Source organism: Platichthys flesus, chromosome 6, assembly GCF_949316205.1.
Source record: "Platichthys flesus chromosome 6, fPlaFle2.1, whole genome shotgun sequence".
NCBI lineage: Eukaryota > Metazoa > Chordata > Actinopteri > Pleuronectiformes > Pleuronectidae > Platichthys > Platichthys flesus.
In genome coordinates, this window is record NC_084950.1 from 25824929 (window position 1) to 25837332 (window position 12404).

The window sequence follows — 12404 nt, forward strand, 5'->3', positions numbered from 1 at the left end:
TGCTGCCCGCCTCGCCGCCATCACCGGAAGTCCCTTCCCAATGTTAAAGTAGACTTGAAATTGATCAACAAGGTTCTTGCTTAAACCAATGTTGGATTTCTTCTCCAATTTTCAGACGTCACTCTGTTTTCTTCACACCAGACTCCTCTTCAGGCACGTGCACAGATAGACCCCTAGTGGTGCTCAAGCACTGGCCCTTTTGCCCTGGATGAGGAAAGTGACCCTTTTACTGGAGCCCAATTTTTCTTCATTAATCAATATTTAAGAATATCAATGACTCTCTCTGTCATCAATTCCCCCCAAATGTGTTTTGATATCTGACAGGGCATTTATTTGAGTTCTTGTGAGAATTCGCCCCGACATGCTCCGCGGTGCCCCACAAGAAAAATCTGCCAGCAGAGGTGCCTGAGAGTGAGAAGTAGAAAATCTAAATAAATACAGCATCATTACGAACAGGCTATTTGTTATTAATTGTTAATGGAACCTAAATCAGCAGCTGCCTTGGACTCTGGACATGTCAGGTTTACTGTCACTCCTCTGGACTTCACACATCACAGGTGCAGGTCAAATGACACTCTAACTTTAGGAACATGATAAAATAAAGTATTTGTCTGGCCAAGACATAATAAAGTGAAGAGCCTCAAAGAAGATGAAGGTATGTCAGTTTATAGACTTATCTTGAGATAATCGTCAGTAAACCACAGGAACGCATTAGAATCGTTTGCAATCGCCCCGCCATCTTGTAATAGCAATGATACTGTTGCTAACATGCTAACCCACTAATTTGTCTAATTCATCTCTATTACTATCATTTTATCCATCAAACATTATGAAGATGTTTGTTATAAAGCATGTAACAGAACAATACATGTTAAAGCAGAGATAGTTCCAGTCCGGCGTCTGCACTGAAGCGCTAACTAACACTATTAATAGCTTTTCATCTACTTTACAGGAGCAGTATAAAAAGTATATGGTTGAAGAAGAGTCACAAGTGCTAGTAAACAGCTTCTACTGATGGTTGTGAAACTACATTTATTATTTATTTGATTAAAGTGAAAGATCTGTGTCCCTTTTCCACCACCACACACAGGTACGTCTTACTGTGGAGCCAGTGTTAAGAACAAGACTGTTGTTCCAGTGCAATAATGAAGTGAGACTTGAAGGGCAATATTTTAAATTATGCATTTGAGTCTGTTGCTTGTAGTTTGTTTTGAGTTTGTGTTTTCGGTTTTCCTATTGGATTATACTGAGTCTATCTTCATTAGTTTGAATTTAGTCATTAGCTAACAAACATCAATTAGGGCATTGAAATTACCCTTTTTATTATTACTATTATTATCACTCTGGGTGCCCTGGCGGTCACAACTTCCCGGCTCATATCCGGCTTGGGACATTTAGTTTGCTGAATGTTGTGGTTGTCTTGTTTTCTGTCAAATCTCAACTGTTGACAATGCTCATCCCCAAGCAACAGTTACCAAACTCTGAAAAACAATGTTTGAGAGGCAAAGTGATGCATCAAAATCTCTGCATTACAATTAATTGAGGATCCGATCAAAAATTGTTGTAGATCAATTCATAGATAAATCTCTCTTCTGCATATCAAGAGGACCTCAGGGTCCCTACCCTGAAGGTTTAGAGACTGGTGTGATGTTGGCTAATACTGTAAAGTATCTGTTTTCAGTGAGGTGTTAAATTCATCAATGAATTATTTATTTCATTTCAGAAAATGTGACCCCGGGATTGAGCAGAGAGGGATTTCGGTCCGGTACTTCAGGTGCAGAGGAGAGTGTCACGTCACGCCCATGCTGCCACCTTTCATCTGGTTTCACCGGGTTAAAAATGTGAGTAGCAGTTCACTGAATATTTAGTCACACTGTGAACTCTTGCAGCCCCTCAAATTATAGATCATGAAATATTCAGACCTCCCGTCTGTGGGGATGGAGCAGAAGCGAGGCATCTGACAGGTGATAGGATGACAGAATTTCCCTTTAGCATTGCATTCTGCATTCACCTTTTATACTGGCAAGGCTGACATTAATGGCCACCTTCACGCCCTTCAAGCATGTAATTATGGTGCAGGCAGATAGAAAAACAGTAATTGGCAGTTTGAAGAGTGGAACAATGTAAATTAATGAACTATTATTCATCATCTGTGTTAAAAATACCAGTGAAATAAGTGGGACCTTGAAAGTATAAGTCTCTATTTGACCGTTTAATCAAATTGGAGTTATCTGATGTTTCCGTCCATGCTTATCTGGTGTTACAAGTTATATATATTTGTATATAAAAGCAACTGTCAAGTACACAAAATTACAGCTTTGCCAGCTGGCAAGTAAATCTTGGGCGATCAAAATCTCATAACTGCATCCAATGCATAAAAATATCATTATACCGAACCTGCTGCTGTGGGTTCGGCTTTACTGATGTATAGCATCTCCGCCAAGGAGGATACGTTTTCAACTTTATTTGTTTCTTATATAAACTTATTAACAAAAACTTGGTCATTGATGGATGGTTGGCTTTGTTAATGGTAGCTTGTGGTATGGGTAAGGGAAGAACCCTTTTTGTTGGCCGGATCGGGGGGGGGGGGGCTCCAGGAATGATTTTTCACTTTATTTAACATTGTGACATATGATGTTTGGCAACAATATGAGAGAACAATGTCGATGAATAAACCAGGTACATTAAGGAAACTGATATCTATGAGCATGTGCAAATGAGTGCAGCTTGATTGAATTTGAGGTGTTGGGACTTGGCAGAGGTATTTGCACTGAGCTGAATGCCATTCTAGTTTGTTGGTTGGTACATTTCCATACATTTTGTGGATAGGTGGGGTAAGACACAAAGTAGAACCCATTCATTTTAGGTGGAGATCCAGGAATCCCTTTCTTTAACGTTGCAAGGCATTTTTCAAAAGTTTTTTATGATTTCTCTGAGAATTAATCATACATCTTAATGATACCTATAAGTGTGTGACATGATTTAGCTTGATTGAATTTAAGCAGACTGTTGGGCCTTTGTGTAGGTATGAGCTCTACTAAGAGCCATTCTATTTAACCCTGCAAATTGCAGTTTAAACAAAAACAAATGTGTAAATACTAAATAAGGTATTTTTTCTAATATCAACACGTAGAAATATTCAAAAACCTTTAAACAGGTTTTATATTCTGAAATCCATCCAGACGTACAAATCCCTGTGTTTGTAACACACTGTCCCACTGTTCTATATTTAACTTACAATGATGATAGAAATTAGGCCTGTTAAATGTCTTCTTAGTCCAACATGTCAACAGTGGGTGGTTAATGGCAGCATCAAATCTGTTGTGTGTATTTTAGAGTGGGAAACATGCCCACTCAAAATAGAGGATTTTACTGGCCTGTTCTCACAACCTTTTATGACTAATGTTTACTTACCTACCAAAGGTTACCTTCATCTGAATTCTTCAGACTCCCAACAGTGTTTGAGGGAATTTGTTTTGTACTTCACGTTCTTCTGTGACTGCAGAGATTTTTTTTAAGTGGATCTAAAAATGTAGCCTTTGTAACAGTTGTCAAGATTTCAGGCTGTCAGTACAGCCTTTGCACTTGCATTGGAAAGAGAAGGCAAATGTTGAAGCGCAAGCAGTTAAATTAACCTCCCTGTATGGTTCCTGGATTCCAAAGCACCTCTTGGATGATTCACATATTCTTTAATGCATTAATTTATCCATCCATTCATTCAGTCAGAGACTCTAGGTTAGTCTGTTAGGATGCAGATAAGTTAGGGTACCTGCAGTGGCATTGTATATGTGGAGTGAACATTCCCTCTTCCTCCTCTTCTGTCGTGCTGCTGTCAGCATCAGCCGCTTCACCTACATTACACCCCTTATTCCATGTTTATAAAAAACACATGTTGCCTTTAAAAACTGTTTGCTGGTACTGCTACAAAGACAAATAACAAAAAATCGAATAACTTCTAGTACATGGGGAAGTTTGCGACTAGATGAAAACCAGACACAGTGAACCACTGACGTAAATGCATTTGAAATGGCTCACTATGCTCCAGCTGTTCTAGACAAATCTGTATCCATTGTTTCAGGAGCAATTCACACCTTCATCTCAATTTAAAATTCTGCACCCCAAAACAATCTTAACACTCAAGACAAAAGGACCAACAAGATTGTCAGAACGATAAATAATCAAGACAGATGAATAATTTCTGCAAGGTGAATCAATTCCAATTCAAAGTTTCTGACAAGCTAATGGATCGAGCTGAGGTCATGGTGTTGATGTAAAGCGCTGCCAGCCTGGCGGAGGTGAGGAGAAAAATCTCAGCGCTGCTGCTATGATCCACTATGTTTTCCCTCTGATTGGAAATCTCTTGATGTATGGAGGAGATGAGGTGAAGTATTGACTTTTTTACCTCGCACAATCAGCACTCTTATTGCAGTACCAATATTCATCATTCATTACTTCGGGTTTTGAATTAATTTTATCTTCTGAGGTAGATCAAATAATCCTTAACTCCAAACCAATAACGCACTGTAAAAATTTTCAATTGCAAATCAAAATCATGGAATCAATGGGAGTCCTCTCTATGGAGGCTGCCATGTTTGTTGTAGTAGCCAGACTGGACAAACAAAACACCCTTTGAGTTTTTATGAAAACTGAAGGTTATCAAAGGTTCTCTTTCTTGTTTGGAAAGGAGAGGAGGATGTATTCAGCTGCCACATGAAACTTCACCACTTTATGTCACTAAAGTCTCCACACTGAACCTTTAAGGGAGGGAGGGGGAGAGCGAGCCTGTGGTCTGCAGTTGTGGTACCACCAATAACAAACCACCTGGTTAAATAGTCTGGTAATAATCACAAGGGTGAACGTGCCATCAGCGTCAGGGGAGAGCTACAACTATATATAATGTCCCTGTACTAGTGATTGGCTGATAAAGCCGAGTAATCAACAGCACAAAACACAATGTTGCCACACATAAAATGGAAAAACTCAACTTCAAAGGCACACAGAATGCATTCCGGCACCAAGGCCCAACAGTCCCCTTCTGAAACCACATTTAAATTAACTAGATCCAGATTTGTATCAGTGCACTTGACATGGCTGTTTTCATCAAGCGCCATGAATTATTCTCTGAGAACAACAAACCCTATTTAGCAATGGTAAAGACATGAAAAGACAATATGTGGATCTACCTGCTGATCTGGATCGACACCAACATGTTATGTGTTCCTCCTTGCATCTCGCCTAGCCAATATTATGGAAATTAGGTCAGTCGTTTTTGCACAATCCTGCCAAATAATGAACAAACATCCAAAGCAACAAACTAGAATCACATGCTACAAAAAGTGGGAAAAAAAAGTGTCCTGATCTGCACGCACGTTTAATGGGTTCTTCTCTGAACCATATCACATCATTTCTACTAAATTGCATGTAATCTTTCAGTGGCTTTTGTGTAATCTCGATCACAAACAAACACTCAGGGTGAAAATATAACCTCCTTGGCCGAGGTTCTTAAGAACACTTCAGAAATGTTCTTTAGTACAGAGCTAAAATGAATGTGCTTAGTTTTTCACAATTGTTAACACATGTTTTTCAAAACAATAACGGCTTTCTCAAAACGGCACACAGAAAACTGAAAACCTCACACACAAAATGCTAAACCTGACACTCCCTTTGCAAGATGACTCTTTGATATCAAATCTCTTACCTGTTCACAAAATGGAACTCGTGTTTTCATTTGGTACACACAGCCATATTTTCAATTGACACACACATACCATTCATTGAGTACACACAACTAAGCATTTGCTTGCACACTACCAAGCATTTACAGCACACTGTAGTGCAAAACTGATAACACAATCATCAAAATGGAACACACCATATGAATGACAGTGACTCTGGAGAATGAGCCATTTCTCCTTTTGTAAAATGTCTCAGTGTAGGCCTACCTTTTTCATAGTCAAACATAAAACAGCACACAAATATGCAGCATAAAAAGGTTTATTTCGGTACAAACAGAGAACAGTAAACCGGCCTGCTCAACCCCCCCCCACCCTTCACAAAAATTACAGTTTTTCACAATTGTTAACACATGTTTTTCAAAACAATAAAGGGTTTCTCAAAACTGCACACAGGCAGCTGAAAACTTCACAGACAAAATGCTGACAGGCCTCGACACTCACATCGCCACAAGCCTCCTCCATGGCCTGGAGCAGTGGGACCCGGTCCTGTGGGTTCCGTTCATATTCCTTACACCTGAAAATAATTCCTCAATAGGATTCAGGAAAGGAGAATAAGGTGGAAGATATAGAACGTAAACATTTGGGTGGTCCTGGAACCACTCACGCACTTGAGCAGCCTGGTGGAAGGTCACATTGTCCCAGATGACAACGTGATGGATCCACTGTGGGTCATCTACCGGGCCAGCTGGCCGGGGACCTCAACAATGGCCCGCTGGCCATTGAGGTTTCTGCCCCGTCGCCTCCTCTTCACCAGGTTGAATCCCACCTCATCAATAAAGATGTACTGGTACAACACATTAGCTGTGTGAGGCTTCATACCACAATTCTTTTTATTTTATTCTATTGTATTTTATTTTATTGTATTCAAATGTACCGGCTGCTATGACGACTTAATTTCCCTTCAGGGATGAATAAAGTAATCTATCATCTATCTCCTGGATCCGCTGACACAGACAGCATGAGAATGCAAGTTACAGTATATACACAGAGAGGTCAACACAGTGGGCTACAGTGAGACACTGTAGAAAAGGAACAATATTGGATTACGGTACAATACATGCATGTGTCAGTGCTGAATGTTGGTACTTACAAGCATAAACTCTCACTGTAACTCCTTCATGCCTGTGTTAAGTTCAAATGGGACCCTGAACGCTTGTTTCATCCACATGGCAGTCCTATGAAGAATACGGTCCAATGTAGAGAGGCTGACGGTCTGGACGTTTGTAAATGTAGCATGGTCAGCCAGGATCCTAGTTTTTATTTGTCTGAGTGTGATAGCGTTGTTCACACGAACCATATCTACAATTTCAGTCTCCTGTTCGGCTGTGAAAATGAGGTGAAATTGCTCAACAGACCTGAATGTTTAGAGATTTGAGTATTTGTGTGTTGTAGGTTGATGCTTTGAGATTTTACTTGAGAAGTGTGTGCAACAACTGAACATTGTGTGTAGTGTTTTGACAACAAGGTGACGTGTAATTGACATCAGAGTGTAAAGAATGAAAGTCAGAGTATAATGCAGATAAGGGAGTGTGAAGTAGTGCCAAATTGGGTCGAGTGATTGGTACATGAAGTGAAGGTTGTGCAAATTGTGCCGAATTTTCGCTTTTTGGGTGTTAACAATTGTGAAAAACTGTAATTCCGTGTCTTTACTGATTATATATGTAAGAAAGAGCCCACAGTGCGAACACAGTGCAACAGAAAAGAGGTTTAAACTTTACATTAGAGTAAAGTTTAAACCCGCTGGTTTCTGCCCCGTCGCCTCCTCTTCACCACGTTGAATCCCACCTCATCAATAAAGATGTACTGGTACAACATATGAGCTGTGTCATGCTCCTGGATCCGCTGACACAGACAGCATGAGAATGCAAGTTACAGTATGGACACAGAGAGGTCAACACAGTGGGCTACAGTGAGACAGTGCAGAAAAGGAACAATATTGGATTACAGGTACAATACATGCATGTGCTGAATGTTGGTACTTACAAGCACAAACTCTCACTGTAACTCCTTCATGCCTGTGTCCGTTCTAATGGGACCCTGAACACTTGTTTCATTCACATGGCAGTCCTATGAAGAATACGGTCCAATGTAGAGAGGCTGACGGTCTGGACGTTTCTAAATGTAGCATGGTCAGCCAGGATCCTAGTTTTTATTTGTCTGAGTGTGATTGAGTTGTTCTCACGACCCATATCTACAATTTCAGTCACCTGTTCGGCTGTGTAAATGAGGTGAAATTGCTCAACAGACCTGAATGTTTAGAGATTTGAGTATTTGTGTGTTGTAGGTTGATGCTTTGAGATTTTACTTGAGAAGTGTGTGCAACAACTGAACATTGTGTGTAGTGTTTTGACAACAAGGTGATGTGTAATTGACATCAGAGTGTAAAGAATGAAAGTCAGAGTATAATGCAGATAAGGGAGTGTGAAGTAGTGCCAAATTGGGTCGAGCAATTGGTACATGAAGTGAAGGTTGTGCAAATTGTGCAGAATTTTCGCTTTTTGGGTGTTAACAATTGTGAAAAACTGTAATATAATAAGATCTTCTTTCTAATGTTAGATGGAGGAAATGGCAATTTGCAACAGCAAACTGCTCGAGAGAATTCTGTCTCTTTCTTTGTTTTCACCCTCCTGTACCTGCACTATTCTTAAGTGTCATCTGTCACCAGCCCCAAAACGCTCCCAGTGCTACTTGTAACTTCTGAAAGAATAAATTAAAACTAATTCTGACACATTCAGAGCTTATTTTTCAGGCAGGAAAATCCATATTCATATTTCAGAGAGAAGAGGTCATGCAGCACAATGCCAGGAGACAACTCAGCCATGAATGTCTTTCAGCGGGACTTTAATGTCTCATACATTTTTAATTGATTTATTCATCCATTCATAAGTTAGCTTTACGTGTCTCCAAAGCACACATGAATATCTAAAGTACACACCACGCCCCTGATGTATAATTACAGTCCCTTGTTGTATCAGTAGTCAGCTGACTATTGCTCATCATTATGGCTGCCAGAGGTTTCAGGTTGCTTCTCAGAGAAGCCGACAGGGAACTTTTGGCTTTAATGAAGTCACTCCGGCTTGTTAACATTTGCTAATTAGCAACAAACAGAAAGTCGAGCTGAAGCTGATGGGAATTTCATCAGGTCATAAACCAAAGTACTGGAGAAATAATGACCCATGATGTGAGTAGATATGTGAATGAAGCGCAAAGGGTGTTTTGATTGATCCACTGGAGAAATTAAATGTGCAAACAAAATTGCATTGCAACAGATACATCTTTTAGAGATTACATTTAAAAAAACAAATTTGAACCGTATGTAGGTGCTGGAGGGAAAGACAGGAGATCACCAAATTAATTAAGAGTCATCCTGTGGGGACTGTGAATATCTGTACCATACTTATTTGCAACCAAAATGGTGGAATCAACTGACTGATATTACCATCGAGAGACATTTCTGTAGCACTCTTCATTTCTTAAAACATAATTACTCAGTTGGTGTATTGTCCCTAGAAGCCTCTTTGGAATATCAGGCCACAATGAAACATTTTTTGTATCACATTTGAGCCCATTAACTACAGACTGTATTCTCTTTAGAGTCCACTTGAGCATTTCTTCAAACCATACCTGCTCACTGATCATTAACTACATTCAGGTAGACACTGGTTTCAGCTCTTTTCAAGGTAGGAAAATCATAAATTTTTCATCAATCTTAAAACTGAGATGAAATATTTAAACTACAACACACGGGCAACAGAGAACAGCTAATCCTGAAGTGTATTGATCAAAATTGTATGGTTTTAGAAGTAGAACATTAAAATTAACATTAACGGTACAGAGCTCAGATCTAGTTGTGGATCGGAGCAAAGGAAAACTGACCAAAATATTGCAACCAAGTTAAGTTGTTTAATGCTGAGGCCAATGAACAGACAGCAGATATAGTGTAACACGTAACAAGACAAAAAGATGACTCTTGGTTAGAGCAGACTCACTAGTTCCCAGTGAGAGCAGGATCGAATTTCCACTACTCCTCTTTAATTTCCGCTTCATATCGAAGCTGCTGCACTTGAATTGGGCTAATGCTTACTGGAGTCTTGTAGCAGCAGGGACTCGGTATAGGCTTGTGGTGTTACATGGTGTGATCTGAATGATTTAGGACTCTTACATTTTAAAACAGCTGCAGCACAGTTTCAGATACCCAAACACGACAACACTGAGAGCACTTCATGCCTTCAGCACGAGCGTCTCTGGTTCTGCCATTAATCCGTTTTTCATGCCAAATTAGACCGAATATCGCACGAGGACTTGGCAGCATGGAGAATATATGTAATCTACATTTTAAGGAGCCTGAAGGCTAATTATGATTGCAAATTTGAAGCTTGACTCCTGGCCCTCTTTTCGGCACAGACCCAGTTTGAACTGATCATTAAAGGCTGCATCCACTCAAAATTCACAATCCTCAGATCTTCTTAGTGAGAGCAGCTTGGTGTTGTGTTGCTATTTGGATTTCTGCATCTTACGTAGTGCAGTATACTTTTACATTTGCTGTTGTATGCCCCATCGCATAAAGTTTCAAGACTTTTGGATATATGTATAATATGAGATAAATGTATAATTAAACACAAATATCAGAAGCCAGTAGCTTGCCCCTCCAAGTGAAGCCAAAGCATCTTGATCATCACCTGGTGGCTGGCATTGGTATAGGTTATCAACCCTGCCTCCCCCATGTTTATGGATGGGACATGGAAACTGAAAAGTGAAAGTACTTTCTGTAATCATGGCTTCTGTCATTTTAGGTAGTTCTTAATACACTGATGTATGTTTGAGTGCTAATTTTCCCAATTAGTAAAATTTGTATTGGTTATTTGATCCTATAGAAATGTGGGGAATATTATATAGTCGGTACATTTCAAGCGCGAAGACTCTGGCTGCAAATGCGCAAGATGGTAGCGCTGTTTTAACTGTAAACATGAAATGTAATTTTCTGAGTGAAAAACTGTTTCATTGAATTAAAACAATTATTGAAACGATGATTACTCTGCATGTGCTGCTAGATTCTTCCATGCTCATGCACTGGTCACAATTGTGACATGGAATTAGTTTCATGAAACTTAAAATAATCACGAAGAAATTCCCAGCTCTGATTCAGGGGTCTGACAAAAGAGATACAAAATACAAATGAGGACATCTTAACTGTGAATATCATATCATATTATATTATACTGCATTCATTGCATATTACAAGCGGACACTGTTTACTGTTTTGCATTTTGCATTTCACTTTTTACTTCACTTTTTATATCTTTTATCTTCTATATATTTTTATTCAGAAATGTTTATGTAAAAATAAATGTTACTTTGTATAAATATCGGAAAAAAGTGAGTAAATAAGAAGTAAACAGTGAGTAAATATATACTGGTTTTCTATTTTTTATTGCCTTTCCTATGTATGTTGTATTTATTGCGTTTTTATGTTATTGCGTTTTTATGTCCTATGTTCATTGTATGCAACAATTACCAGAGCAAATTCCTTGTAGGTGTAAACCTACTTGGCAATAAAATACTTTTGATTCTGATTCTGATTCTGATTCTGAATTCAGCTTTTTATCAAATCCAGTATAAGCGATGAAGACGAGTTGGGGGGAAGAACGCTGGTTTAATCAGCTGAGACTCAACAAAATAACTATTGCTGTGTGTGTCCTTCTTTTATCCAGATGTTTGCTGTGCTCTTTACGTGTCAACTTAGATTGGAGGAGTAGGAAATGATTTGTTTTCCCACTGTGGACTGAGATCCTTAAGAAAAAAGGACCTTGAAAATGCTTGAAGACACTGTTGGGTTGTGCTTCACAGATAAGCACCTTTAAATTCAGCGTGCTGCTGCGTTGTGCATCTGCCTCTTTAAGGCAGACAATTCAAATTAAGAGGCAGTGGGTGCAGACATGCTGTTTGTGACACCTTGTGGTGGAGAATGAGGGGGTAGCGGAGATGGAGAGAAAGAGAGGGGAGGCAACACTGGAGAGAGAGAGAGAGAGAGAGAGAGAGAGAGAGAGAGAGAGAGAGAGAGAGAGAGAGAGAGAGAGATCAAAGCAGAGGAAGAGACAGAGGAGGAGAAAGGAGGATGAGAGATAGCGGCTCTGCAGCGAGAGCAAGCTCCCTGCCTTCCTTTGCAGCGACTGTTTACTCCACTTTCTCTGGGAGCCGGTATTCTTCCCTCTGTGTGAGTCATGGAAGTGATTTAGGTGAGTGGAGCAGTGCGGAGCAGCAGGAGGAAGCAACAGATCTGCCTGAGTGTCTGCACTGTGGCCAGGTAAGCTCACTCTGCATCTCTCTGGGTGTCGTTTTCACTGACCCTCTTGTCTCCTCTGAAGAGGAGCAAACAACTTCTGCAGAGTTTGGCTCTTGCTCCCTTCACCTCTTGTCCTTCTCACCATACGAACACCCCTCTAGTAGACTTCATCCTCCCCATTTGTGCTCTCGTGGATGGTTGGTTTGCTCAGGCGGGCTTTACAGTAGGACTGTGCAAAGTGTGGAAGCCGTGCTGGCAGTCTGAGCAGCGTTTACTGTCTCTGTATTGACAGGCGGCGCAGAGGGGCTGTGGGTTGGAAGAGGATGAGAGGGAGATGAGGCAAATCTCGGCTTGAGGGACCAGGAGGGTACCAGCGCCAGCGATAA

At 40.1% G+C, this 12404-nt stretch overlaps 1 protein-coding gene across 1 annotated transcript in view; it reads left to right on the top strand.

Annotated features, from left to right (window-relative positions):
- The first annotated feature begins 11871 nt into the window (after positions 1-11871).
- LOC133954797 (alpha-1,3-mannosyl-glycoprotein 4-beta-N-acetylglucosaminyltransferase C-like) overlaps positions 11872-12404 on the top strand; it is a 52692-nt gene continuing 52159 nt past the window's right edge. The window contains exon 1 of the mRNA XM_062389286.1: positions 11872-12039. The gene's annotated coding sequence lies outside the window, so the exon portion shown is untranslated. The remainder of the gene's footprint in view (positions 12040-12404) is intronic.